Here is a 7,200-nt window from a genome sequence, read left to right as displayed (position 1 = left end):
ATAGTTTTGTTTATGGAATTAAGACATAAGTTGTACATTTGCCTCATTTTAGCTACGACTTATTTGCAACTACAGAGCCCATTTTTGAGAAAAATATAAATATTAAAATTGCTTAACCAAAATTTTTCACTAATACTAAATTTAACAATAAATGAGATTCACAAGGCTTTATATATAGACATTTAAATTTAAGTGCTTATAAATTTCCTTTGCACATTTGTTTTGGAGCTGACACATATACCTATGGAAAGGCAACTATTTATTTTATTTTATTTTGTTTTGTTTTTGCAAACAAGAAAAGCTTTTATTTTAAACCACAAATTGTCAGCAGGTAGCTACAACTATTCATGTTTTATTAAAATCACATAAAACCTAGGTACAAAAGCACCACTGATTATTGCTCAAGAAAAACTGCATGAAAAACTCAAATATGCACAGTAAAACTATAACACCACAGTTTGCACAGCACTAAATTTTGTATGCCAACTAGTAGAGTCCTAAAAAATCAGCATTTACAAAATACTAAGTAAAAACGGCTTTTAAAAGTTGGCCCAAGAGATACATAAAATCAACCCCAATTTTTCATGACAATTCATTCTCCCTGGTTATCTACAGATTCAGTTTTCTGTGCCCCTTCAGCTTTAGTTTCACCATTTCCAGATGGTGTAGTACTTTCCCTTCCAGCTTTCCTTCATTCTTCGCTTTAACACCTCTGTTAACCTCTGCTCCAGGTTCTTTCTTAGCAGATGTTTTTCTTGGTCTGGGTTTAGGTTTTGGTGGAGCAGGTTTTGCTGACAATCTGGCAGACAATTTTCTGGGCTCCTGTTTAGTTACTTTGGATCCATCTTTGCCCTTTGTATTCTCTGGAGACTTTCTCATCTGCATACTGACTATGTCGGTCAGCAAAAAGTAAAGCAACAACTTTACTTTTTGCCTCATTTTATGAAGCAAATGTACAGCAGTAGTGACAACACCCCCTGGAACTGGGGGTGCCGCCTCTGGATGCTGACTCTGCCACTGCAGCTGCTCACATGCGGGGCATGGCATAGCCCTATCTATTTATTTTTGATTCAAATATTTTTGTTGTCTCTTGCAAAGCTCATAAGGGCCAGTCACATTGGATTGGTCATAGTGTGTAAAATGGCCCTGTCCTCAGGGACACTTAGGGCTGAAGCCTCACTTCAAAGGCCCAGAAAACCTCTTTCACCAGGTAGCTTCCCAGTCTGCATGGACAGCAAGTGTACTGTGCTACTGTCCCCTGGTGGCAGTTATGACTAATACCTGCAAAGGAGCTCCGGCAGTAAATCTGATTTTGCTGGAATGGGAAGGAAGACGGCATCAGACAGGGAACGGGCTCAGTGGTGTGGTCTTGGGCACAGCAGCACCCAGAGTAAGTAGCCCTGAAACCTCAGTAGTGAAGTTAGTAGTAGTGACAGCAGCCCCAGGTTGCTCTGAGCCACGGGGCTGAGACAGAGAGAGAGAGAGAGAGTGCGTGTGTGTGTGTGTGTGTGTGTGTGTGCATGTGTGTGTGTGTTTAAGGAGTGCCCTTCATGGAGCCATTCCTACTGGCAACTGGCTGCCAGCAACTATATATCTACATCATATACAGGGCCTTGGCCCACTGTGTGAAGATGTCCTGATTATCCCACCTGGGAAAGTACATTTCTGGAGCAGTCCCTACAGAGAGCCAGGGAGGTCAACATCCTGTAGCTTTCCCTCCTCAAGGCAGAATGTGATGGTCTGTACCCTTTCCCTAGGGGCCCTGAGACAAACGCTAAAGCCCGCTGTTGTCCTGGTCACTCACAGAGGTGTAGATTCAATTCACAGGACTGATATAGGCCACTCAGCTCTGTAATTTTGTGTCTGCCAATCAATCTCTCCCAATCCTCCCCTCCCCTCTACACTTTCCAACCTCTAATGCCCCCAATTCTACACTCTACTTCCATGGGATCATTTTTTTTTTTAGCCCCCACATGCAAATGAGAACATGTGGTCTTTATCCTTCTGCGCCTGACATTTCACTTAATGTAATGTTTTTCAGGCACATCCATGTTGCTGTGAATGCCAGGATTTCATTTTTTTTTTAGGCTAAATAGTATTCCATTTTGTATATACACATATTGTCTTTATCCATTCATTTGTTGATGGACATTTAGGTTGATTCCTTATCTTGGCTATTGTGAAGAGTGTTGCAATAAACATGGGGTTGCAGTTATCCCTATGATATACTAATTTCCTTTCCTTTGGATACACGCCAGGCAGTGGGACTGCTGAATTATATGGTAGTTCTATTTTTAGTTTTTTGAGAAAACTTTATACTGTTTTCCATAATAGTTGTACTAATTTACCTTCCACCAACAGTGTGTAAGAGTTCCCGTTTCTCCACATCCTCCAGCATTTGTTATTTTTGTCTAATAGCCCTTTTATCTGGGGTAAAATGATATATCATTGTGGTTTTGATTTGCATTTCCCTGTAGATTAATGTTGGGCATTTTTTCATATATTTGTTAGCCATGTGTATGTCTCCTTTTGAGGAATGTCTGTTTAGATCCTTTGCTCACTTTTAACAGGATTATTTGTTTGTTGTTGAGTTGAGTTCCTTGTATGTTTTGATATTAGTCCCTTGTCAGATGAATAGTTTGCAAATATTTTCTCCACTTCTACATGTTGTCTCTTTACTGTTTTGTTTCCTTTGCTGCATGGAAGCTTTTTAGTTTAAAATAGTACCATTTGCCTATTTTTGTTTTAGTTGTCTGTGCTTTTGAAGTCTTAGCCATAAAATATTTGCCCAGACCAATTTCCTGAAGTACTTTCCCTGTTTTCTTTCAGTGGTGTTATAGCTTTGAGTTTTATGTTTAAGTCTAATCCAGTTTGAATTGATTTTCGTATATGGTGAGAGATAGGGGTCTAGTTTCATTCTTCTGCAAATGGTTATCCAGGTTTCCCAACACTATGCATGGAAGAGGGTGACCTTTCCCTAGTGCATGTCTTTCATAACTGCTGAAAAATCAACTGGCTGTAAATATGTAAACTGATCTCTGAGTTCACTGTTCTGTTCCATTGGTCTACGTCCGACCCAAGGTTTTTCTCAGGCATTGAATAATTTTGTATTGAGTAAGCAGAAACTCAGTCAGTGCATGTTTTTAAATTTCCTAAATAAATAAATCCAAATCCTTTTTTAAATTAAGGAAAACTAGCTACAAACCATCATATATTTATCACAGAGAAATCAAAAAAGACACAAGCAAAGAGATTAATATTTAAAAAAAACAGTATTAGAAATAACCACTGTTATTTAATTCCTCTAGAACCTCTTTTATACTGTATGGTAACTATGCAAGTTACCATACAGACATCTATATGGAAGTGTATGTCTATATGTGCAGATTTATATGTAAATCATACCTATAAACTATATCTATATGCAAAACATACATAATGTATACCTTTTGCAATCTATATTTATATGCATATACACCTATGTACTATACAAATATGTATGATTGCAGAATGACTTCTATGGACTATTTTCAGTGATTTAGGGCAGTCCGTGTAAGTAGAGTTTGATGATTAGGACTGCATGCTTGAGAGCAAGTTTACCTGAGTTCAAACCTTGGCTGTGTACCTTAGAAGAGATGTGTTCTTGATCAAGGCACATGACTTAATTATCTCATCTCTAAAGTGGAGAAAATAATGGTAGTTCCTCACAGGTAGTTGTGAAAATAGTTAAATCCATATATTTAAAATTGCCTGACACATGACAGGGTAAGCCCCCAACAAGTCTTTATTTTTTCCCAACAACTTTCATTTTAAGTTCTAGGGTACACGTACAGAATGTGCAGATTTGTTACACAGGTAAGCATGTGCCATGGTGATTTGCTGCACAGATCAACCCACTGCCTAGGTATTAAGCCCAACATCCATTAGTTATTCTTTCTGATGCTATCCCTCCCTGCTCCACCAGACACCAGTGTCTGTTGTTCCCTTCTATGTGTCCATGTGTTCTCATCATTTAGCTCCCACTTGTAAGTGAGAACATGCGGTGTTTGATATTCTGTTCCTGAATCAATTTGCTGAGGATAACAGCTTCCAGCTCCATCCATTTCCTTCAAAGGACATGATCTCATTCCTTCCTTCTTATGACTGCATAGTATTCCATGGTGCTATGTACCACAATTTCTTTATCCAGTCTATCAAAGGAACTGTTATGGGAGTGAACAGACAACCTGCAGAAGGGTAGAAAAATATTTGCAATCTATTCATCTGACAAAGGTCTAATATCCAGAGTCTACATGGAACTTAAACAATTTTCTGGAAGAAAACAAACAACTGCACTAAAAAGTAGGCAAAGGACATGAACAGACACTTCCCAAAATAAGACATTCATGCAGCCAACAAACATGAAAACAGAATCAACATCACTGATCATTAGAGAAATGCAAATCAAAATCACAATGAGATACCAACCATCTCACGCCAGTCAGAATGGAGATTATTAAAAAAATCAAGAAACAACAGATGCTGGTGAGGTTGTGGAGAAAAAGGAAGGCTTTTACACCGTTCGTAGGAGTGTAAATTAGTTCAAACATTGTGGAAGACAGTGTGGTGACTCCTCAAAGAACTAGAAGCAGAACTACCATTTGACCCAGCAATCCCATTACTGGGTACATACTCAAAGGAATATAAATCATTCTATTATGAAGATACATGAATGTGTTTATTCATTGCAGAATTATTCACAATAGCAAAGACATGGAATCAACTCAAATGCCCATCAGTGATAGACTGGATAAAGAAAGTAAGTTTTCAGTGAAGGATTTTTTAAGGCCAGTCATTTATAAAGCAAAGAATGTTTGAAGAAAGAGGAAAAGATACAAGTGGTCCTAATCAGACAGACCCTCACCCAATATAGAAGATTCTCATGGACTAGACTTTCATTTTATGAATATAATTGTGGCTTCTAGCAGGTGTTCTAGACCATGGCTTAACTGTGGGGATTTCCATCTCAAAGAAAACCTATAGAGTAAGGTGAAATCCATGTATTATTCTAAATGTACCAATGTAACATCAACCCTCCTGCCTTCTCTCCCAAGCCCCTGTTCTGTACACCAGGGCCAAATCATCTTCTCATTGTTCCATTTCTCTCCCTCTCAAGACTAAACTACTAGACAAGAAGAGATTAAGTTGATCTCTTGTTGGCTTATTTTCCCACAGAATTTAGGCAGAGGAAGGGAGGGTGTGTGTCATTGGAGAAGGCATAGTCAACCATTTTCAACACTTAGAGAGGATCATTTAACAAACTAAAACAATTGGAACCACACTGACAAGAAATTTTTTTTATGATATATTTCATCATGTATCATGACATACTCATCATTCAGGTTCTTTTAATTTTTATTCCAAGAGAAAGTCACTATCTGCAGAGGAAAATTCCAATGTACAGGTGAAATCTACCTCATATTTCAACCCCAATCCCAAATATAAATAATCATAAATAATAAAGAATGCTATGTTATACACTGATTTGCATGCTACTGTGAATTTGTGAGCACCAAATTTGTGTTAGCCATACTGTAAAATGAACCAGACTTAGGCTGTAGCCTAAGGAACTCTAGTCAAGGAGCTAGTATGAAGTTATTAGATGAGAAATACATTGAAATAACCAAGGAATCAGCTCAGAGTGCAAAAACCCATGCCCTCTACCCGTGGACTCCGAAACTAATCTTAGCCTTTATCTGGTTCCAGACGGCTGTGTTACAGCCACCATCAATTCTGCAACTGGCGTTTTGGGGCACATTCTCAGGTTTAGAGAAATATATGTGTAATGGAACTCTACTCTTCATAACCATGACCTCCTTCTCCCAAAACAACCTCTCTCATTTCATCAGGGATTTTTTTTTCCACTGCCTGCTACTCACAACAAATATGGAGTTGCCCTCATAAAACTGACAACTAAAATCCACTTCTATGTTCCATGATACACCAGTCAGGAACTCACTGCTCCAATTACCACCAATTTAATTATAAGATCAAAAGCCATACCTACCGTTGAAGTGTTTGTTTGTCTTATAAATAAGTGTTGTAAAATTCAAGTACACCGCCTTACCCACAATCAATAAAAAATTAAGTCACGCCTTTACATAACAAAGGGCATTGTTTATCTCAAAATAAATCAGCAATGCAGGAATCTGAGGTAAACCACAGACATATTTTTTCCAGTCATGACCTGATCTTTCTCACTTAACTGGTTCTGGCATTGTGCCTCTCCCCTAGAGTTTTGCTATCACATTAATCTGTTGATTTCTCTGCTCTACACCCTTACGTAAGCACCTAGGTGGATGTGGGCCTGCAGGTGGCTCTGCTGTTATTTGTGGTATCTGTTGAAACCAATCAGTTTATCCAGCTTGGTGGCATGCCACAAGTGCTAAGCCCACACTTCTTCAGAGGGAAATTTGACTGGCTATCAAATGGAGGCACTTTTCATTCCCCCTGCACAGAATGGCAACCCTCATCTCTCCCAAGACCCAAGGACTAATGATAAAATGTGTATATGCCAAGCTTTTTCAGTTCTGAATTTGAAATTTCTCTGCTCTCGTCTATCTCAGAGTGCTGATCATCTCCTGAGAGCATCATGGTGTAGTAGAAAGATGCCAATGCTGGCCCCTGATGTCAGAGGGACAGATAGACCTGGGTTCAATCCTGGCTCTGCCACCTACCATTTGTGTGGCTTTGGATTTAAGGCTCTTTCTGAGCTTCAGTTTCTCCACTGGAAAATGAAAATTATAATATCTCCCTCAAGAAAGTTTGGGATAGTACCAGTATCTGTCAAGCAACTTTCATGTAGAGATGTTCAATAAATGTTGGTGCCCCTTGCTCTCCCTTCTCCCATCTGCACCAAGTCTTCCCACCATCACAAATGTACTCTCCTATTTTCTCACACAAGAAATTGCCAGTTTCTATTTTTTTTCTCTGATAAATCTTCCGAAATCCTCCTTTTAACCTGCCCCTTTTATCCACAACCTCAGCTTGATAAAGTTCTTGGGAAGCCAGGACCAGAAATGTGTTGTTGGTGGCTCAGTTACCTGGGACCACACATTGCAAAAAGAATGAATTATTTTTTGAGAAATGTGGAGTGAGATGGGCTAGCCACCACTGGAATGGTACTAAATTGGAGCAAGCATTATAAAAATTATGAATATA

At 38.8% G+C, this 7,200-nt stretch overlaps 1 pseudogene; it reads right to left on the bottom strand.

Moving 5' to 3' along the window:
* Positions 1 to 438: 438 nt before the first annotated feature.
* Positions 439 to 913, bottom strand: LOC108297434 (annotated as a pseudogene).
* Positions 914 to 7,200: the final 6,287 nt, after the last annotated feature.

Source organism: Cebus imitator, unplaced genomic scaffold (assembly GCF_001604975.1).
Source record: "Cebus imitator isolate Cc_AM_T3 unplaced genomic scaffold, Cebus_imitator-1.0 Scaffold801, whole genome shotgun sequence".
Taxonomy (NCBI): Eukaryota; Metazoa; Chordata; class Mammalia; order Primates; family Cebidae; genus Cebus; species Cebus imitator.
This window is presented reverse-complemented; position numbering and strand designations above follow the sequence as displayed.